The sequence below is a fragment of the Balaenoptera acutorostrata genome, chromosome 11 (genome assembly GCF_949987535.1).
Source record: "Balaenoptera acutorostrata chromosome 11, mBalAcu1.1, whole genome shotgun sequence".
Classification (NCBI taxonomy): domain Eukaryota; kingdom Metazoa; phylum Chordata; class Mammalia; order Artiodactyla; family Balaenopteridae; genus Balaenoptera; species Balaenoptera acutorostrata.
Genome location: NC_080074.1, coordinates 21450912 through 21474228, shown reverse-complemented (window position 1 = coordinate 21474228; position 23317 = coordinate 21450912). Strand labels below are relative to the sequence as shown.

Below are 23317 nucleotides of genomic sequence, written 5' to 3'. Positions count from 1 at the left end.
TTTAATCATCACAGCCAAAACCAAATTAATACATACATACTGAGGTTACAGGTTCAATATTAAAATAGAATGGGGAGAAAGGCAGGCAGGAAAAGTATAATATTCTCTGCTTAGTCACTACTAAAGAATTTGCTCCTTTGCCTCTTTCATTAGTCTAGCTCAGAGTTTTTCAAACTTCAGTGTGCCTGTGAATTATTATACAGGGATTTTTACCCAAATCCACATATTCTGTCTTATGGGTGATATAAGAAAACTCAAAAACAAATGTTACTATCTTTATAAACTGTCTCTAACAAGTACTTCTATACATATATTATACAAGAAAATATACTGAAACTGAGAGACAGATTTCAGAGAGACCTTTAACCCTTTTCTGTCTAAACGACTCACCTGTGAAACAGGGATCCTGGTCCCTGGTATTTCATCCTGTGCCTTGGACATAAAGCAGCCCACGTCCAAAGGGTCATTATTGTACTCGTGGTGACCTCTCTGCGCACATCATCGGGGCTGTCTGGTCTGTGTAATGCCATTAGATATCATTTAGGATGGGTTTCGAGTCTGGCTTCTTGCAGAGATGCGGTGGGATGCTTAGGAAACTTCCTGAGTGGTTGGTGTAACTATGGGGCTTTGGGTCTTATTTTTAATAACAAAGCAAATATTATCAGCAACTGGGCAGAAGAGGGTAAGATGCCAATCCTGCCAAACTCCGGTGGAGGCAGGGGGCTGTCCTGCCTCTCTGAGAACCGGCTGTCATCTGCTGCTCTCTTGTCACACTGACACGGCCCCCTGGCTGGGCTGATTGGTCGCTGGCAATAACTGATAGGGAATACTGACATTCTCGCTGGCAGTTCCTCACACTCCAAAGAGGCTCCTTTCCACCCCTCTTCTCACCTTCCCGACCCCTGCCTGGTGCCCAGCCTCCCCCAACGACGCAGCCCCTGCCCCCCCGGGGGAGGAGAGCCCTGGGCGTGATGCTGTGAAATCCACCAGGCTGCCTGCGTTCAGGCTTGCTCTCGGGAGAGTCCTGTTCCCGACTTCTCAGGGTTTTCACAGCACAAACAACTGCATGCGGGCCCGAGGGAAGGCTGAGAAGGACTTGTGTGTGTTGGTTTTACCGTCTTTCATCACTTTGTTGGCTTCATCCCGTGTCTGGAGCTCCGCGGTGGATTTCTTTCTGCCTACGACACTGAGGAAGGATCCCTTCTCCTTCTGTTGACTCTTTCTATTTTTATGGTAAGTGCTTGCATTCAATGAGCAGCCCTGCTGCAGTGAAGTGAACGCCAGCTCTCTTCCCAGCTAAGCTTAGTGACCTTCTCTCTGCGTTTCTCCTGTTTTCCTGGATCCACGTCTGGGGTGATCCAGCTAACGAAAATGCCGGGGGCCATGTGTCTGGATTGTTTGTCTTTTTATTTTATTTTATTGTTTCCATAAACCTGAGCTCCTCGCCTGTGCTGGAAACATAAGCGCTCTCTCTTTGTCCTTGAAGCGGCAGGCAGGGAAATGTGTCCACGATGGTAAACTGCAGCAGTGTGCAGGTGATCTGTGGAGGGTGACTGACAAATTTGGGCAAGATGAATCCTCGGCGTGCTGAGGTGCACTTCTCAGAATCCGGAAGGGCCGGGCTGATCGGCCCACCTAGCAAACTATTTCATCTTTCCCGGTGAAGACAGCACGCGTGTGAGTTATGTCGGAGTCGGCTGTGGGCAGTGGCACCTTAAAGCACCTGCCTGTGGGTCCAGAATGGCCCTGTATCTTTCTTGTGGGCTTTACAACTTGGGCAGTAGCATTCGTGGCTGCGGGAGGAACCCTGCGCTGGCGGGCGGGGTAGACTGCATGACCTCATTGCTTCTTTCCCTTTGGAATCTCAGGGTGCCTGTTCTGCAAACTGTGTCTTCCATCCTCTTCAGAGGGTGGTAGGGCAGCGATGAGAGGCACGTTTCTGAGTTGACAAGATAGTTTCAATCCTCCTTCTGGGAGATAAAAGGCTTTGAGACTGTTGGAATGGTTAGACTTTCCTAAGAGAAAATAAGCAGGTTTCAGAGGAAGAACATGCACGTTGCGGTGACATCAGGCAGACTGTTCCAGGGCATTTACTCTTAGACTAGTGTTCTAATTTTTCACCTGGTCTCCCGAGGCGTGCTGCAGAGAACACCACAACTTCAATTACTGGCTGCCCCTTGAAGCCCAAAGGAAACAAATCGAGAACATTTTAGTATAGTTATCACTTTGTGGAACCTGGGGTTGAAGGGGAGTCTCTTCTCACAGGGAGATGTCTTTCTTTTCCTTTTCCTTTTTTTTTTTTGGTAGCAGGTGTGTTGGATTATTTTGGTCAACGTAGCATTCTAAAGAATAAGCTTCACAGTTCTAATTCTGCTTGGTTATTTTCCGGTCTTGGACTGGAGATGGGTTATTTTATTTGATTTTGTGTGGATTTTCCAGTTGTGGTCCATTTAACTCCAGGGAGGGTAAAATGTGGAGTGAAATTTCTGGTCTCTCTCCCTGTTGACTGGGAGTTTGGAATGTAAAGTTCCTTAACTGTCTTGCTCTTTCTCACCACTTCTGTTTCCACTGTCTGTGTGGATTTTTCTCAAAATAGTGGTGATGACATCAGGCATATGCTTTTATCCAGTTCTCTGGGTCCAAAGTAGATAATTTGGTTGTTTTGGGTGGAGGGTTCTTTAAATACATGAAAGCATACATTAAAACAAAGAACAAGAATTGTAGATGTTTACATTATCACCCAGCTTCAGAGTGAAACCAGCAAATAGGTTAACAGCAACAGCAACAACCAAAAATTAGGATCCTTGCATACTGTAACCTCTGAATCATTAAATAATGTCTGAAGTACTTTCATCATTGTTTGGATTAGCTGTTCTAATATCCACACTTCCCTACACTCAGTTATGGCTGGGAGCAGTGTTGTCATTTGACTGGCTGACTTCTCTGCTTCCTTTGATTCTGTTTAGTTGTTTACTTTCATTTCTGCTGGTGTTTTCTTTGCTTAATTTTTTCCCTCCAATCACAAGGATTTTTATCAGGTGCTTGGCAACTCAACTTGACGTATTCATCAAGACGGAAAGGGTTAGAGTCAGCTTGGGTGTCATGGAAATAGACTCCGCATTTCACGCTGCAGGCCATTTCAGATGCCTTTAGAAAATACTTTGTTTTAATTAGTAGCAACTTTAGCTTTGAGAGAGGAAATTCAGTGGGCTTCCTTTATTTTACTCAACAGAATATTCACCCATGCAATCAGAATTGTATATATGCAAGCATATACACAAATGTACTGTTTACTTGTCACTGTTAAGTGTACATATTTTAAATAGTTGTAGCGTGCTCATTTAGAGAAGAGGAGGAAAATTTGAGATACTGCTTTGCATTCTCTAGCTAGCTTTTTTTTTTTCCCCCCCCTCTTGGTAGGGATTTCCCCGATTTCCCCTCCACCCCCCCTCCAGATAACCGCCTTTGGGAATTTCTTTGAATTGGGAGAGTGCATTCTTTAGCATTTGCTTGTCTCACAGCATGGTGTCAGGTTAATTCCTTTGTAGAGTCTCTGAAGGCAGCATACACAACCACTGCAGAAAATACCCGTAAAAGCTGTGCTGAGTGGAGCCAGTAACTCTTAGCCTCTTGGTGTGATGAAGTCACTGCAACATTTTTTGCGTTTTGTGTGTGTGTGTTTATTTAGCTGCTGTGCCTTGTAACCAATTTTGCTTGCAACGCTAGCAAGTTGTACTTATTTGAAATGGGTCTAGAAATAGCTAGATAGGTGTAGATGCAGTTACTCATTTTTCACATTTCTTTTTTAAAAATTTTTGGCTGCGTTGGGTCTTCATTGCTGTGCACGGGCTTTCTCTAGTTGCGGCGACTGGGGGCTACTCTTCGTTGCTGTGCGTGGGCTTCTCATTGCGGTGGCTTCTGTTGTTGCAGAGCACGGGCTCTAGGCGCGCGGGCTTCAGTAGTTGTAGCATGTGGTCTCAGTAGTTGTGGCGCATGGGCTAAGTTGCTCCGCGGTATGTGGGATCTTCCTGGACCAGGGATCGAACCCATGTCCCCTGCATTGGCAGGCGGATTCTTAACCATTGCACCACCGGGGAAGTCCCTTTTCACATTTCTTAATTACAGCTATCATTAAAACAGTGCTTTTACTGTTTCTTTTGATGGTATTCTATTCAATAATTTGAAACCTGTAGTTTATATTCTGAATCAGTATTCAGAATTCTCCATTATCTTCCTTTCTACTTTTTCCCAGTTCTGCTTTATTTATATTTCTATGCATGAATAGGCATTCGTGTACACATATAAACTCAGTGAAGATCGTTGGATTAATCAAGAGTTGGTTAACACCTTCTCTTTTTTTTATTTTTATAAATTTATTTATTTTATTTTTGGCTGCATTGGGTCTTCGTTGCTGTGCGTGGGCTTTCTCTACTTGCGGCGAGCGGGGGCCACTCTTCATTGTGGTGCGTGGGCTTCTCATTGTGGTGGCTTCTTTTGTTGCAGAGCACGGGCTCTAGGCACGCGGGCTTCAGTAGTTGTGGCACACGGGCTCAGTAGTTGTGGCACATGGGCTTAGTTGCTCCGAGGCATGTGGGATCCTCCCGGACCAGGGCTCGAACCCGTGTCCCCTGCATTAGCAGGCGGATTCTTAACCGCTGCGCCACCAGGGGAGTCCCAACACCTTCTCTTTTAGTAACCAAAACTCTAGTGCTCAACCTGTAATCATGTAACTGAGAGAAGAAATTGTCCCTGTTAATATAAATATAACCTCTTGTGTCTGCAGGCATTCTTCTCATTGAAACTATTTTCCATAGTTGATTACCAGGACCAGAAATACAATCAGTTTTGCATTTTAATTAATGACATTCTAGATTTGTCTAGGTTGGACTGCCCTCAAGTCTTGAAATGTTTACTATTTAAAAGGTCTTCCTGTAAAGAGGGGGAGTTTATGGATGATACAAAATGAAACCACTTGATTATGTGATACAGCCTTTCTTTGGCAATTGAATGAACCATATCATTAAGGATGTTGGCTGAGTTTTCCTGTGGCTCTTTACAATATAATTAAGGCTCTATATTCCCTTTACCACCTCTCCATGAGCCTTTTTTTTCACAGAGTAAAAGGAACATACAACTCCCCCATAAAGCTGCTTAGAGGGAGAACCATTCTTTAACTGAGATTCAAAACCACTTCCAACACCAGCTATGGTGATCTACTTTGAAAGGAACTTGCTATTCAATTGGCAACTCAGACAGATTGTATAAAAGAGGAGAAATTCTTCATGAGCTGTTGAAGACTGCATTTTTGAAATGCGTCTCCCTACAGAATTCATTTAGGACTGTAGTCACTAGAGCAGCTGTGCAGAAAAAAATCATGTCCTTAGGAGCATAATAATCTACCCAGACTGTCATAAATGTTTATGTGCAAGTTATGTCTCTTGGGTGGTAAAGGGAGTTGGCAGAATTTTGGAGGAGAATCAAATCACAGCCCCAAAATAACGTAAGACGAAAGGGGAAAATTCCTCCCTATACTTAGCATTTAATTCTCCAGTCAGGCTGTTGGCCCTTAAGTCTGAAGAGCCAAGAAATTGTTAAAAACACATAATGACAGATTTTGTGGGCCTGTTCTGTAATAGAAATCTTTGACCCTTAATTACGCATCTGCTGAGTGACCTTTTGGCTTGCAGCCATTCTTATAGGAAGCAGACATATTGTAATACAGCAGGAATTCACTTACATTTTTCCTGTTGGTCTCCCACTGGAGACCTCCTGTGAGTGTCAGAGGGAATGAGGAGTGTCTGGAGACCACGGCCAGTCATAGCAGGATGTCTTCAGGACCCCGGGTGCCAGTGTGGCCCCAGCCGCTAACTGCCTGTCAGATTCAAAGTCATATCTGCTACGTTGGGCTTGGTGGGCCAGATAATCTGAGGGCTTCCCCAACCACTAAAAATCATGAACTGTTGTTCCAGCTCTGTCTTTTTACTAGATGGGTAATTCCTAAGGCAATTGATCTAGATGAGACATTCCTAGAAGGGATGGGTTATACCTTCCCTTGATTTTCAAAGCCCCCAGCACTACGACAGTGACATGAGCAGCAGAGTTACTCAGAAACATGTGATAATGGTGATCCTTCGTGAACAGGGCTCATGTGTGTATGATGACGACCTGCTGCCCCTGGGACATCTTGAAATACCTCTTCTTATCAAAAGGGACCTTGAGGAGCATCTTACCTACCCTCTCGTTTCATAGATAAGAAAGCTAAGGTCCAGGGAAGTTAAGTCACTTCCTCAAGAAAGTGATCTGGTTAGCACCTGGGCAAGACAGTTGAGTGCAATGTGCATGGATTTACTTAGACTCCAGCTCCACTCCTGGTGTGGGACCCCTTCCACGATACACAGCTGACACTTACTGTGTTATTCTTTGCTCACAAAACTGCTTTGTGGCATCTAACTCACTGGTGTCCATCATTTCTGGGTTTATTTCGTGCAGATTACGTGGCCGTACCAGTCAGAGTGAGTCACATCAAGCAACTGTTTATGGTCATGTGTTCATGCTTGTGTGGAAATGCATTTTTTTTATATTGAAACTGCTTTTCTTATGAACACTTCAAGAATTTTAAAAACATTATGCTTAATTTCCCCCCCTGTGCTTCAACCATTTATTTCTGTTTTATAGAGGGGTGATGTTTGTGGATCAGTTCCTTTGTCCATTCATTCACCTAATACTCATTGAGCACCTATTGTGTCCACCCTAATGCCAGGCAGTAGGGATCCGGTGGTGAAACAGCTGGATGTGGCCATTGCCCTGAGGGAGTTCAGTCTAGTGATGCTTCGTGGAGTTTATCTTCTCTTGATTTTACAGCCAGTAATCTGCTTTCTGTTTCTCACGGTTTCTCAGAATCCAGTTGAGAAACAGTTCGCTCGGGCAGTTCTTTCCTGTGATTATTCCACTGAGAAGTTCTTTTCATAAAAAGGCACCTTTGCTGTCATTGCAACGTATATCTTCCCGTTTTCCAAACCGGTATTTTTAGCTTGTGATTTTGTTACCTGACTAAACAAAAGACATTAATTAGCTGAATTTGTTTGGACTATTGTGATTCACAAGATGACTGTTCCATTCTGTGGCAAAACTAGCCTGATCCTGGAATCCTAAATTTATAGCCTGGATAGCACAGCGTCCATGGAACTAATTGCAGGTTAAAGACCAAACTCCTTGGCCTTGTATACCAGGCCCATCATAATGTACAGCCATTGCTTCTATGCTCTGCTTCTTGTTCTGCAGCTCCCCTAGAATGTTCCAGAAGTAACAAAACATTTGCAGTGCTCAGAAATAAGGAGCTGTCTCTTGCCTCAGTGCCTTTGCACATACCGTTTCCTCTGCCTGCAATGTCTCTCCTCTCTTGAGACTAACTTTCAAGTTCAGATATCATCTCCCACAGAAGCTTTTTGACACTTACAACCTTTATTGACCCCTGTGCCCAAAGCTGAGCTAGGTAGACCCTGTCTGTCCTCTTACAGACCTCATAGGACTTTATAAAGGTCTCATAGGACTTTATAAACTATAAGTATAATTACTTGTCTACTTGGTTCTCTCTCCCAAATAGACATCTTGTTCCTTGAGGGCAGGGACCATGTTTTCATCTCTATATCCCAAGGCCCAGCTGAGTGACTGCTGATTAACAGATATCCAATAGTTCTTGAACAAATGGATCGCGAATCACCGTAGAAAACCTAGGGTGCTGGGATTGACAACTACTGCTCTGTGTGGAAAACTTAATTTTTCAAAACAATGTGACTATATGAATTGTACGGAGAAGGATAGAGAGATTGGCAGCCATCCTGATGTAATCCATTAGAAATTCTATGCAAAACCTCAGAAAATGTCTGCCTCCAGATGAGTTTCAATAAAGTAAACGACAAGAATTAAGTGTCTTCTATAAGCAAAGCATTGTTAGGTCCCCAGGAATGAAAGATTTAAATACAAAAAAAAGCAGCAGTGTAATTCCTGTCTTCCAAAAGGCCGCAAGCTAGTGAGAACTTGTTCTGCGTGCAAATGACCTTGTTATAAGGCGGACAGTTACAGAGATTCTAGTAGGCTATAGGCTTGCAGATGAGGTGGGAGTAGAAAGGTCATTCCAGGCAGAGGGGCTGGCTTGAGCAAGAACCTAGACATCGGATGATGGGTCAACAATTAGGTGGCTTTGGGCTTCCCTGGTGGCGCAGTGGTTGAGAATCTGCCTGCTAATGCAGGGGACACGGGTTCGGGCCCTGGTCTGGGAAGATCCCACATGCCACGGAGCAGCTGGGCCCGTGAGCCACAATTGCTGAGCCTGCGCGTCTGGAGCCTGTGCCCCGCGACGGGAGGGGCCGCGATAGAGAAAGGCCCGCGCACCGCGATGAAGAGCGGTCCCCGCACCGCGATGAAGAGTGGCCCCCGCTTGCCGCAACTGGAGAAAGCCCTCGCACGAACCGAAGACCCAACACAGCCAAAAATAAATAAATAAATAAATAAATAAATAAGAAAATCCTTTAAAAAAAAAAAAAAAAAAAAAAAAACAATTAGGTGGCTTTGGTTGGGAAGTAGAGGGAGTGGGGTAGGGGTGAGGGGAGGAGAGTGGAAAATGCAGAGGAAGACAAGGAACCTTTGGGTGGGGGAGATGGGAATGGTATCAGAAGATCTGAATGGTAGTTGATTTTTTTCTGTAAGTTGGGAGGTAATTAATAGGGTCTAGAAAAAGCCAGTTGGAAATTGTTTGGAATCTCTCCTTGGGTTTAATTAAATCAAAAGGCTGTATTCAGCAGGGAAAGAGAGCAGTTGCTTAGCGTAAGACATTTGTTTCTCAGCCATCCCTTTTGCCCTTGAGGGTATAGTTTGACATTCAAAGTCATCACGAGGAAATGAAGCTGGGAAATCTAACCTAAATCAATCAATTTTAGACCTAGAGAGAGTTGAGGATGGAGGTCACTGAAGTGCCTCTTAACACACTGTCCAGAGTGTAAAGAACCCCCCAGGCCCTTTGGTGCTTTTATTGCTAGTAACTTACTTTTTTTTTCCTTTTTCAATTAGTTTTGTGCTATTTACAAAGAATACAATGATCTTATGAACCAGTGGGTATAGGCGTGCATGAACTAGTTTCATGTAGGTGAAGAAGTGGTTTAGAAAATTTTCTGCTGTGCCTCTTCCCTCCTTTTTTTTTTTTTTTCTTTTAAGAATCAGGGAACATATGTGTAGGGAGTGGTGAGTCGTTAAGTTTTGTGTGTCTCAGAATTGGATCTGATCAGATGACTCTCCATCTTGAAAGTAACCTAAAAAGAGATTGAGGAGTTAGGAAAATCTCTAGAAATCTTGGCCAGAGTATGAAAGCAAATCTTGTTTATGGAGCGAGAGATGATGAGGCAGAAGCTTCATTCACTTAACTTACTCACTTAACAAGTACTATTGAGCATTTACTATGCTTCTGGCTCAGTTCTAGACACTGGAGAAACAGTGAACAAAACAGTCAATGTCTTGTCTTCATGGAGCAAACATTCTGGTAGGAAGCGAAGAGGAAACAGACGTTTTGGCATATGCAAACATGTCATGATGATAAGCACTATGGAGAAAAAAAATGAATGATTTTGCTATTATCTTCACATTTGGGCTTTCTTTCGATTTATTTAACTTACGTATTTTCGAATCATTTTTTCATTCATTGTTTTCCGCCTACTGTTTTTATATTTACTTTCTGACTAGTCTATCATAAATAAATCAAAATCTTGAGGGTTTTTTCCCCTAGATAAGTGCAACTGTTGAAACCATTAGAGTGTTATGAACAAAAGTTGTAATCAGGTATTCAGTTCTTGAATTGACTTATAGGAAAAGTACTGTGGACATCAAAGCCCACGGTATGTTTCTCAAGGATAAAATTGTCAGAATTTACAAGAGCAGGATATGGGATAGGAACAGATCTGTCTCTCACCTGAGTCTGAGGGGAGCAGGTTAGGGCGCTCTGGAAGACAGAGTGTGGAGCTTAGGGCCCTGGAGGGGACAGAGAAATGGTGGGCATCACCAGGGAGCACAGCCCACGAGGAGAGGAAGATGGGATTGAACCGAAGTGAACACACAGGAAATTTAGCAAGGAATCTCAGTTGGGGAGGGAGGATAAATCCAGAGAGACAGATGTATGTCAATGAGCAACGCTTCCAAAAACAGGTTCTGCCTAACGTAGAACATCTCTGTGAACTGGTTAATGGAAATAATGACTTGAAACAAAAAGCAGTATTTATGGATTTCTAAAAATTCCCACTCTATATTCTGTGTGATCTTGAATTCAGTATCAGTGTTCCATTCTACTCCAAGCAAGCTTTCAGTTAATACTTTCTACCTTGCTTCTAAAAGAATTAGGATTTAAAGAAAAATATCTCCTGGTGGTGGAGAGCCTGGGCTCTGGGGCAGATATTCTGCTTCCCATCCTGGCTCTGCCAGTTACTCGCCTTTGGACCTTGAGCAGGTTACTTAGTCTCTTTGTATATCATTGTCCTCAATTATAAAAATGGGGGTAACTAATATTCTCTATCTTATAGAGTGGCTGAGTTAAATGAGATGGTACTTGGCAAGTACTTCGCACAGTGGCTACAAGATGGTTATACTGCCGAACAGTTTTAACCATTATTATCATTGTCTCTCTGCTGTTAGGAGTTTGGAGAAATTCTCATATGTATTTACCTGCTTAACAGAACTTTTCCTTAATAATTATGATAGTGCTTTCTTCTTCATGTTTGTGATTAATGATTTTACACTGAAGCTTTTTGGAGGGATCTCACAGGTTTTGTTCTCAGTCTCTGAGATACTTATTGTGATTAAAAATTCACTTGGATCATAAGTCTTGGATCATAAGTCAAAGAGATGTATGACCCGGGGAATTGAAAGACCATGTGGCCACAGAGGTCAATGGGAGGAGGATCAACTAGACATAGGAGGTGACTTTCTGGCAGGAAAAGAAAAAGGTGAGGTCAAAGAGAAAAGCGCAAGATGGCAGCAAATAGGGTCACATTCCTTTGACTCTGTGGATATTCTAGAGGGTTTAGGAATGGTTGCTCTTCAGGTGGTGTACGGTTTAGGCAAGCTACTGCTGCACTGTAGCTTGCAGTTTCCTGGAGAGAACTACCAAGGAAATGGCGTTGGTGGAGATGGAGGCAGGGTGGTTAGGGAAGAGTGGTTATGTGCCAGTAAGTTGATAGGAAAGATTTGTAAAAGTGGAGTGCTGGGACACAGGGAATATGAATTTAAAACTTTGATACCTCTTAGCAAATTGCTATTGACTTAAATCATTGCTAATCTGCTGGGGAGAAAGTAACATCTCATAGTTTAATCTGAGTATCTTTTCATGTGCTTACTTTGTATCTTCCTCTTCTGTTGAATAGTCTGTTCATGCCCTTTGCAAGCTCACTTTTGAAATTTGAGTTTTGGCTTTGATTTTTAGGAGCTCTTTATATATTAAAGAAATTAACATTTCCTATAAGATTTTTTCCCAAATAGTTTCTGCTATTCTGTCATTTATCTTTTGATATTGTCTATAATATTTTGGGCCTAAGAGCTTTGTTTTTATGTAAAGTTGTCATATGTTTCCTTGGTACTTTCTGGATTTTGCAGGATAATCAAAAAAGCCTACCCAACTCTGGGATCATAAAACTTATTCTTCAACAGTTTATTGTTGGAATTTTATGATTTTAGTTTTGTATATGTCTTTGGCTCACACTTATTTTGCTGTAGTAATAAAATAGAAATCCAATTTTATTTTTCCCCATAACTACCCAGTTGTTCTCTCCAAACATTTTTTTTATTTTTTTAATTTTTTAACGTCTTTATTAGAGTATAATTGCTTTACAGTGGTGTCAGTTTCTGCTTTATAACAAAGTAAATCAGTTATACATATACATATATCCCCATATCTCTTCCCTCTTGCATCTCCCTCCCTCCCACCCTCCCTATCCCACCCCTCTAGGTGGTCACAAAGAACCGAGCTGATCTCCCTGTGGTATGTGGCTGCTTCCCACTAGCTATCTATTTTACATTTGGTAGTGTATATATGTCCATGACACTCTCTCACTTTGTCCCAGCTTACACTTCCCCCTCCCCATATCCTCAAGTTCATTCTCTAGTAGGTCTGCATCTTTATTCCCGTCTTGCCCCTAGGTTCTTCTGACCATTTTCTTTCTTTTTTTTTTTTTTCTTAGATTCCATATATATGTGTTAGCATACTGTATTTGTTTTTCTCTTTCTGACTTACTTCACTCTGTAGGACAGACTCTAACTCCATCCACCTCACTACAAATAACTCCATTTCGCTTCTTTTTATGGCTGAGTAATATTCCATTGTATATATGTGCCACATCTTCTTTATCCATTCATCTGTCAATGGACACTTAGGTTGCTTCCATGTCCTGGCTATTGTAAATAGAGCTGCAATGAACATTTTGGTACATGACTCTTTTTGAATTACAGTTTTCTCAGGGTATATGCCCAGTAGTGGGATTGCTGGGTTGTATGATAGTTCTATTTTTAGTTTTTTAAGGAACCTCCATACTGTTCTCCATAGTGGCTCTATCAGTTTACATTCCCACCAACAGTGCAAGAGGGTTCCCTTTTCTCCACACTCTCTCCAGCATTTATTGTTTGTAGATTTTTTGATGATGGCCATTCTGACCGGTGTGAGATGATATCTCATTGTAGTTTTGATTTGCATTTTGCTAATGATTAATGATGTTGAACATTCTTTCATGTGTTTGTTGGCAATCTGTATATCTTCTTTGGAGAAATGTCTATTTAGGTGTTCTGCCCATTTTTGGATTGAGTTGTTTATTTTTTTGATATTGAGCTGCATGAGCTGCTCCAAGCATTTCTTGAACAATGTATCTTTCCCTTGCCTTCAGTGTGATGATTCTTGAAAAAGATAATATTTACTTGGACCAGGGTGAAGGTGGCATGAAAGGGTAGCATCATCTATTAAATCCCCTCTGCAGGTAGAGCTATTTTTGGAGAGTTTACTCTGTTTTGTTGACTGTCAGTTTGTTGGCTAACTCTGCACCATGTTAATTTCTTTCTTTTTTTATGTTTTAATATCTGGGATGGATGGCAAGTCTTCACTTACTACTCTTTTTTCATTCCAGGATTTTCCTGTATCTTCTGACATTCTTATTTTTTTCTGTATGAACTTTGAAAATTGTCTGGTTCTTAAAAAAATCATGTTTTGGGGGAGGGTTAAATTAAGTGTATGGATTAATCTGGGGAGAATATTTTACGAAATTGAACCAACCTGTCCCCAGAGTATATGTTCCCATTTATTCCAATCTTGTTTTGTGAATCTCAGTAGTGTTTTAAAGTTCTTCACATATATCTTGATAGTATCTTTTTTTTTGAATAAATTATTTGATTTGATATTATGATAAGTCCTTACTAGTCTTCACATATTTCCAGAAGTATTGAGGGATGAGAAGGAAATGGGAGTGTTCGTTCAGTACCATAGAATGAATAAATTACCTGGGGAAAAATATTTAAAAATCTGTATAGATGTGATAGATTTTTTTTTTTTTGGTCCTTCCTTTAAACCCCCATATTCTGAATTGTTGATTTAACCATAAAAATGTATTTGTTTTAAATTTGCAGTTGAATTTGTTTTTCACACTCCCAAATTCAGAGGACCAGTTGCTCTGATCCTTTTGCACAGTGTTCTGTTAACATTCTTACATTAACTCATTTGTCTATTAATTAACTCAGGAGACATTTAATGAGCAGTTAACATAGGCCAAGCATTAGGAATATGAATACTAATAAGACATGGTTGCTTTCATTAAGGGGTTTGCTGTTCACTGGGAGACTGACCTGCAAACAAATAGTTATAATAATATGACAATGTGCTTGCTTGAAAACCTATGCAAGGTGGAATTGGAGCGTGGAGGGGGAGGGCCTAGGGCTGTCCTAGGGCAATCAGAGAAGGCTTCCCTGAGGAAGTAGCATCTGAACCATTTAGATGAGTTGCTTTCCAGGTGGACAAAGCAGAGGAGGCTGCTCTAGGTAGAGAAACTAGCAAGTGCAAAGACACTGTGGCATACTTGATCTACAAGTAATTTAGTCTATGGGGCTAGGGTAGGAGATGAGGCTTAGCCAGTAGGTAGGTGCCAGATGTCAAAAGGCTTAATATGACATGCTAAGCAGGTTTTGCTATATTCTGTAGGTGTTGGAGAAAACTTAGTCTTCTAAACTCAGTTAAGTCAATTTTATTTTTTAAAGTAGAGATTAGAATATCCAATTGCTGAGACAGAAAAAATTTAGATATTTATCCGGGGGTGGGGCATGACTAAGGAATAGTTTTCTTGAAGGCAGAGATATTACACATAATTACTTGTCAATTTGCCTTAGTCATTATTGTATAAGAATCTGGGAAAACACAATTTAATTAATGGGCATGATTGGATATTTAAATAGTTACTTAAGTGTATGCTATAGAGACCTTTCAAAATATGTTAAAAAGGTAAAAAGTACTTGATTATCTGGCTCTGGGGTATACTTAAAAAACTCGCCTACTTGGTAAGGTTAAAACAGGCAGATATACAGTTTACATTGCAGCTGTAATTGTGGCATCTGAGTAATTTACCTGGTTCCCAACAGACAGAACCAAGGGTAGTTCCTGCCTAGGCATAGCCTAGTTAGAGTCTGGTTAGGTGGTCTTGGTTTGGGTATGATTGGAGATTTTGAAAACGAAATAATTGAGAAGAATCAAAGCAATATTATAATGAAGCTAAAAGCGGTTTACTACATAGCTAACTTAGCCATGTATCTAACAAATTATAATATACGTGAACTGTGGGTTTTACTGTAATATCTATCTAACTATGTACTATTACTACATATCCTTACTAAAGGATGGGCAAACTTTATAGCCATGAGTGTCAAAAGGATCTTGCTTGCTGCTGCATGGAGAAGAGATGGTAGGGAGTCAGGGTAGAAATAGATCAGTTAGGAGACTGGTGGAGAAGTCCAGAAGAGAGATGCTGATGGACCAGGGTGGCGGCATTTGAGGTGGTAAGAGGTGGTAGGATGCTGGGTCTGTCTCCACACTGGAGCTGAAAGATGCAAACATAGAATATTTTAAAGGGAGTTGAGGAAAGGCTAGCTGGGGAAGCTACTTAAGCAAGAGCAGTCAGTGCAGCTGATAGCTGAATGGGCCACCATGACCTCTTGCAGGGTTAACTTTTGTGCATCTGTATACTTGCAAACCACACTGGAATGTGTGAAATGATTCAGTAGTGATTTCCCAGAATTGCCTTCCTCTGAGAGGCTGCATTAAGTAGGGTTAATTGGAAGTATATAAATGGTGTCTACTTCCCTGAGCAATAAAATTGATAAAGAGACTACACTAAAATTTTAACCTTAAGCAATTTCACAGCCTGAGAATTTTCAGCAAATAGTAATCAGGGCCCTGATAATAAGAAATTGGCAGCCCATTTGGATTGACATGGGAGAGGAACAAACTGGGGGCACAGAAAAGGACCCACAGATCATGAATCGTGGGAGTGTGGGGAAAAAATGAATGAAATGTGGCTGCAAATTATAAATTGTGTAACATTTAATTCAAGTGCTTTTATTTTTATTTATTTATTGATTTTTTAACATCTTTATTGGAGTATAATTGCTTTACAATGGTGTGTTAGTTTCTGCTTTATAAGAAAGTGAATCAGCTATACATATTATGTATATCCCCATATCTCCTCATATATATGGAATCTAAAAAAAAAAGAGGTTCTGAAGAACCTAGGGGCAGGACAGGAATAAAGACGCAGACGTAGAGAATGGACTCAAGTGCTTTTAGCTAAAGAGAATTCTTTCTAAAACCTAGGGTACTCTTCTCCATTAGCAAAAGGTTATAAAATGTTTCAGAGTTGAGTCAAGGCTAGTTCCCTTATCTTTGGAAGTTATCTTTGATGCAGAGCTCTCCATTCCAAATAGTAAGTATATTTCTGTAAATCACGTGGTGTTATGTCATGAAACTGAAAATACAATCATGAAAGTTTTTACAGATCCCAAACTTTTGTCAGACCTTGCCTTTTGGAAGGATTTTAGGCTTCTTCTAAGAATTTAAATTTTCTCTGCAAAATTGAGGATGAAAACCATGGCTGAAACTGCTCTAGTCATCACGGACTGCGTATATTTCCATAATATAAGATGAGTAGTGGTCAAAACTGGTCAGGAATGGAGACTGTTCTCTTGGCCACATTGATCAAGGGATATAGTTTGACAGACATTCTCCGGTTAACTATTCATACAATAAACCACACACAGTCCTCATTGAATTGGGTGGATTCATTCTTTCTTGAATTAACCTGTTACTGTCATCATAAGTCACAAAATTAAAGACCTTTACAACTGTTGTTGTTGTAGCCAGAGCGATGGATAAGGAGTCCCTTAAACAATGGCAGTCAATATGAAACCTTTATCCGTGACTAAGCATGAAGTGGCATTAACTGGCTGCTGTTTTTGTAACCTGATATAGATTTGAGTAGACTTACATCAGTGTTGATGATGCACCATGTATGTGGGTGTATGTGTGTACATACATGCAGGCACGCATATGTACATATATACATATGTAACTCCTCTCACGCACGGACTGTAGTGGTCTTTTCGAATCATGAACCATTCTTTTAATTTCCTTTTAATTCCTTACATATAGCTTAGCGTCTGAAACAAAGTAGGAACTCAAGCAATGGTTAATTCAAACCTAGAATTAGATTTTGGTTTTTTGTTATTGTTTTGTTGATTAAATACTCCTGTATCCTGTCTAGTTTTGTATTACTTTTGGAGGCCCAAATGATTGTACCTTATGCTCTTGGTACCTTGGCTTGATGTGACAGAATATAGCATATTCATGACTCTAAGCATTAAAAAAAAATAGGCAATATTTTAAAGGGAAGTAGCTCTGTAAATGGATGTAGAAGGATGTGGAAGGGGCATGAGATTATAGGACAAAATTGCCATGTGTGTGTATTTATATGTATATTCCCTCATGCCAGAAGGAATTTTGGCTGCTGAGAATACATAATATTTGACATAGTAAAAATCAAAAGTAAGAAAATGGTGGGAACAAAGTAGAACCAAGAATACAATTAAATTGCATGTCAGAATGACCTAAGCATAAGATGCAGGGGCCAAAACTTCACCTCTGGGTTTTCTGTAAGATAGCTGGAAGAGGAAACACTTGGAGGAGTAAAGAGAAACCATTTTCTCAGAATGATTATAACTACTTTTGGCACCAACATCAGACAAGAATTTCTCCCAGGAGCCTCCATGAAGAGTACACTGTGTTTTGTTTTGAAAATCAAGTTTTGTAAGGCTGATCCTCCTAAAACATTTTTGAGTTAATAACATCACTTCAAAGCAAAATTTTGTAAAAGCAACTGCAAGGTTCTGTTGAGGTACCCTGTTCTCTGCTGGTCTGATTTGGCCCACCGATAGGAAGACTAGATAGACTACTTGTCTTCTCAGCAATCTTCCCTGTGTATTGTTTTTCTCAGCTGAGGGTTTGAGAATATTCATTGCCTTTGAACTTGAGGTGGCATTACTCCCTGGCACATAAGGCCTAGAGTGCAGCTGTTCTGTGTGGCTGGTTAAAGAGAGGCTTGGTGCCCTAGCAGAGTGCCAGATGAAAGCTGGGGTTAGCATCCTTTAGAGTGAGCTGAGCTGCTTACGAAGACATTTGCCCGGGGCTGCCCTCCTGATTTCTTATGGCAGCATAGGCGAAACCAAGCAGCTAGCCTAGGATTATACATAGAAAATACTTTTAGTTATCAGACAAATGGGTTGTCCACTGCAGGGGACTTTAAACAGGTATTCCTGGGGTATACCCGAACACCTAAGGTGTGGAAGGTTTCTGAGGGCATCAGTTCGCAATGTCCGGACTGTATTTTTCACTTCCCCTTTCACAATTACTCTCACCCCATTTTTTTTTTTTTTTTGAACTCTTTTTTTTTTTTTTTTTTTTTTAATTAATTAATTATTTTGGCTGTGTTGGGTCTTCGTTTCTGTGCGAGGGCTTTCTCCAGCTGCGGCAAGCGGGGGCCACTCTTCATCGCGGTGCGCGGGCCTCTCACTATCGCGGCCTCTCCTGTTGCAGAGCACAGGCTCCAGACGCGCAGGCTCAGTAGTTGTGGCTCACGGGCTTAGTTGCTCCGCGGCATGTGGGATCTTCCCAGACCAGGGCTCGAACCCGTGTCCCCTGCATTGGCAGGCAGACTCTCAACCACTGCGCCACCAGGGAAGCCCTCTCTTTCCCCATTTTAGCCAAGAACGACATCTTCTTATCTATGCAGAGTCTTACTGTATTGTGCAGGGGTCTAGAATCTACCTGGGCACTGAACAGAGCAGCAATCTGAAATATTTTCTTGCAAAGAAGTATGGTAGCACGAGCAATAAAAGACTTTCCAACATAAACGTATGCTACATCGGGATAAAGTTCTGTGGGCAAGTAGACTGAATAAAAGAGTTAAAGGAAAAAAATTACATAAATTTTCCAGCTGATAAAGAGGAGCTTGAACTTGGTTGGTTATATTTAAAATGGATGATGGTGTTTATATTAGTCAGGATTCTCTGGAGAAACAGAACTAATGACATACATACATATATACATACATATAAACACATCCACACATGGGAGAGGGGGTTATGGGCGTGGGGGGAGAGAGATTAAGAGATTAGAAGGAATTAGCTCATGTGATTTGGAGGCTGAGAAGTCCCAAGATCTGCAGTTGGCATGCTGGAGACCCAGGAAAGCCAGTGGTCTAAGTTCTGGTCCAAAAGCTGGCAGGCTCAAGACTCAAAAAGAGCCAGTGTTTCAGTTCTAATCCAATGACATGAAAAGACCAACATCCCAGCTCAAGACAGGCAGGAAGGAGTTCCTTCTTACTTAGCTTTTTGTTCTATTCAGGTCTTCAATTGACTGGATGAGGCCCTCAGATTATGGGCGGAGCCGGGGAGGGGTGTGCAGTGGGGAAGACAAACTGCTTTACTCATTCAAATGTTAATTTCACCCAGAAACAGACACACAGACACACCCAGAATACTGTCTGACCAAGAGTCTGGGTCCCTTGTGGTAAAACTAACCATTTAGGTGATATAGAAGTTCTGTTTTAAAATTTTACTGTTTACATTACCAGAAATTACATTCTTTGTAATCTTATATAAATTTATGATGTCAACTTAAAACTTCATGGGGGGGGGAATCAAGACTTCAGGAAGGGATACATAGGTTTTTGTTTTTAATCTTTAGGGCATACATGAAGACTCCAAATCTACTCCGTGTAGTATGACCAAAAATAATTTTAGCCTGAAACCTGCTTTACCTGAAACAAAACCTCAAAGATAGAAGGGGTAGCCCATCTTTAGGCAAAGAACATAGGTTCAGAATATATCAGAGTATGACACTTGTCACTATGTATTTCACCACCCCCCTGGTCAAAGCCACTGTCATCTCTCGACTGGATCATTGCAGCAGCCTCCCTCCTGTGACCTTGACTCATACACTGTGTTCTCAACACAGAAGCCCAGAGTCATCCGGTTAAAACGGAAGTCATGTCATGTCAGTTCTAACTTAACATTTTATTGACTTTCCATGGACCTAAATAATTTCCTCGCCCCGCTTTTACTGTCTTCCTCTACACTTGGCTAGCTCACTCTGCTCCAGCCGCAGTGGTTTCCTGGCTTGTCCTTCAGCATGTCACAATGCACTTTCCAGCCCCAGAGTTTTGTGCTCTTTACTCCCCGTGCCTATAACACTCTTCTTTATTTATCTTCTGGGCTGACCCTTACCTCCAAGTCTTTGCCCAGATTCTCAGTGAGGTCTTCCTCAACCACCCTATTTGCAGTTATGCGATTTCCCACTTCTTGGTATTCTGTCTCCCTTGCAGCTTAATTTTTCTCCAAAGTACTTACCATCTTCTAACGTACTCTATAATTTACTCATTTGTCTTGATATTACTTGTTTCCACTGACTAAAAAGCAAGGATTTGGTGTGTATTGTTCATTGGTGTTCCCCAGTGCCTGGAACAGTGCACAGTAAGCACATAATAGGCACATAATAGGCATATAGTAAATATTTATTTAATGAGTAGGCCTGCATTTTATATAGTTTTCATAGGTTAAGTTCAGTATTTTATCTACATTTTATCAACTAACAAGGTATATAGTAAAGAATAAATAGTGAATATTAGTATAGAATCTTTTTAAAATTTTTATTTTATATTGACATACAGTTGATTAACAGTGTTGTGTTACTTTAAGGTGTACAGAAAAGTGATTCAGTTATAGTATAGAATCGTGACACAATTACTTAATGTTATACTGAATTTGAGTTTAAATTTTCCTTTACCCTTATTTTCCTTTTTCCTTGAAACTAATTTTGCTTAAGTTTTTCATGTGTTTATCTTGTTTGAATTTTTTATGTAAAAAATGTGTATTTTAAAATTGAGGTTGAATGCCTGTATTTCTTAAACTGCCTCAAATCTGTTTTTGAATGAGTTGAGGTCGACGTAACCATGCACAGCTGGACTCTCTGGGTGATTGCAAGGCGGAGGAGGAGGAGATACTGCTCAGGGATATCGGGTGTTGACTTTGCTTCCCCAGCTCTCCAGCGCCTCTCTACCTGGGGAATATGACCTTACTCATGACCAGTTGAGTTCAAGAACCAGATGTTTTTAGTGCCACTTCAAAAAGAAAAGCAGGGTTGTGAACATAAGTTCCTCCAGAGTGGTGAACTAAGTCTGCGAAGGAAGAGAATCCTGGTGAGAACTAGGTTTCTCTCTCAGTCTGGCAGTACCCTGGTCACATGGAGGAGGAGGGTCCTTGGCAACACCAGCAAGCTCCGGGAGCCAAGTAAGAAGGGAAATCTATGCAAAGATGTGCTGCATCCCCCCCATTTTGTGTAACTACTTTTTTTCTGTTAAAGTCTCTATTCTTGGCTAAGTAAATGAGGAATTTATAGCAGAGGTTTGTGTGTGTGTGTTGGTGATGGTGGTGGGGTTGTTATTGTTGGTGATGTTGATGGTGTTGGAGTTGGTGGTGGTGGTAGAGATGAAGGAGGAGGTAGTGGTGGGGTTGTTACTGTTGGTGATGTTGATGGTGTTGGAGTTGGTGGTGGTGGTGGAGATGTAGGAGATGATGGTGGGGTTGTTATTGTTGGTGATGTTGATGGTGTTGGAGTTGGTGGTTGGTGGTGGTGGAGATGAAGGAGGAGGAGGTGCTGGTGGTGTGCAGAGTGTTTTCCACGAATCCATAATGCCTGTTGTTCTATGTGAACTCAGTACAATTTTCATTTCTATATGATTATTTTGGAATAGCTCTAAAGTAGTCATGGTTCTTATTAAGAAAATGACTGTATTGGTGTCTTTCAAGACATCTGAAGATTTCCAGGAACTTCTTTGAGTCAGAACGTTAAGACCACTTTTCTATCTGTGGTCCTTTGGACTCACTCCAGGCTTGAACAGGTTGTGTTGTTTGTGCCTATGATGGTTGCTCATGCACACATGCTCTCTTACTCACATGGATTCTCTGTCAGGCTAAGATCCTTTCAGCCTAGTGTCTTATTACCATCCCAGATCGCTCAAAACAAAAGCAAAAGCCTTTGTTTCCCCATTAAGCCTGTTTGGAGTTTTAGCCTTTTAATGCTACGTTGCATTTTCCAGCATGCTTCATATGCATTGTCTCATTGTGTCCTTACGATATAGTTATGGGAGGTAGGCAAGGATTATTATCTTTGTATCATTTCTAGATAACAAAAAGACTCAGGTGAAATGAATTACTCAAGGTTAGTTAATTCAAAACAGAACCAGGACAAAGACCCAGGTCTCCTAACTCCTGATCCATTGATCAGCCTTGTTCTTCCCTTTCTGATCCCCAGGGACCCCACCTCAGACCCCTCAGTATTAGCTCCTTACCTGGATCATCAGATCCTTGCTCTAGATCAGTTCTTTAGCTTTGGCACTGATTATAGAAGGTCAGCCTCTAGCTATAATTTTTCTCCTTGTTCTTGTCAGCACTTTGCTGTATACTTAAATGCAATTTGTTTGAATTATATTAGTATCTATTCTAATTCTTCTGTCAAATAAAAACTTTAGTTCTAAAAAACTGTATAATATATACTCTACATTCTCCTGGAATGTTTTTTTGGTAGCTTATGTATTGATGATATTGAAAGACACATTTTAAAAATATTAACTTTATTGAGGTGTATTGTACATAACATAATTCACCCGTTTCAAACATAGAAGTCAATACAAAGTTTTAATATATTTACCAACTTGTGAGATCATCACCATAACCAGTTTTAGGATATTTTCATCACCCATTTAGATTTATCATGTCCATTTACATTAATATTCCTGTTTTGTTTTTTCTTCTAATTTTGAAGGGACTACAAGTTTACATGAGAAAATGTGCAAGAACAGGATGAGGGAAAGGAAAGCAAGAGGGGCAGGACCAGCATTTTATCTTTTATCAAAACATGAATGCTAACACCTATTTTTTTCTAGTCCTTCATATATTTTTATCAATATAAATACAATGAGGTATTAAAGTGGGACTCTCAGTTTTGCATGCGATCCCAAAGGCCAAGAATAGTATAATAGGTTCCCCCATATCAGTTACCCATACACAACATGCTAAGAGTCTTACCAGAATTGTCTGCTCCATTCTATGTATGAGATTGAAGTTGGGGACCTGGTGAACATGTTGGTGGGGTGGGAGAATGGAATGGGGGGAGGGTGCTCATCTGTCACTGTAAACCAAGTGATATGAGCTTGATATGAATCCCCTGGCTGGAATTTGGGGGTGCTGAGGTTCTGGAATCTCATATACATCTAAAACCTGAACATGTGGAAGGCTGTTACTAGAGCTGCCCGTGAGAGTGAAGAGCAAGGAGATGACTGCAAGTTGGTGGGGCAAGGATTGTGCGATTTTTTTCATGTATCCAGAGGATGCTCTGGGGTAATTTTAAAAAGGGAATGCACTCAAGGGCACTGCCTGTAGAGGCTTGGGGGGAAGTGTAGGGGGGAGAGAGAGAATATGAATGAATATGAATATAAATGATGATCAGTTATCTAAATATTCTGGGTACGTAGGAATGTAGTCTAAACAGATCATACAAAAAAAAACGACCCATTTGCAGTCTGGCCATCTGGGAAGCATTATTGTATAGAGCTTTGGAATCTGACAAGCCTGGATTTAAATCTATGATCCTCAGCAAGTTATTTCTCTGAGCTTTCAGAGTTATGACCAGTATTTGTCGTAATAA

At 40.9% G+C, this 23317-nt stretch overlaps 1 protein-coding gene across 11 annotated transcripts in view; it reads left to right on the top strand.

Moving 5' to 3' along the window:
* ANO4 (anoctamin 4) overlaps window positions 1–23317 on the top strand; it is a 450211-nt gene that overhangs the window by 91040 nt on the left and 335854 nt on the right. The window contains exon 1 of one of the 11 annotated variants that reach the window (XM_057556955.1): window positions 986–1233. The exons of 9 other annotated variants lie outside the window; for them this stretch is intronic. The gene's annotated coding sequence lies outside the window, so the exon portion shown is untranslated. Of the gene's footprint in view, window positions 1–985; window positions 1234–23317 lie in introns of those variants that run through there. One more of the 11 variants, XM_057556952.1, reaches the window with a different exon arrangement.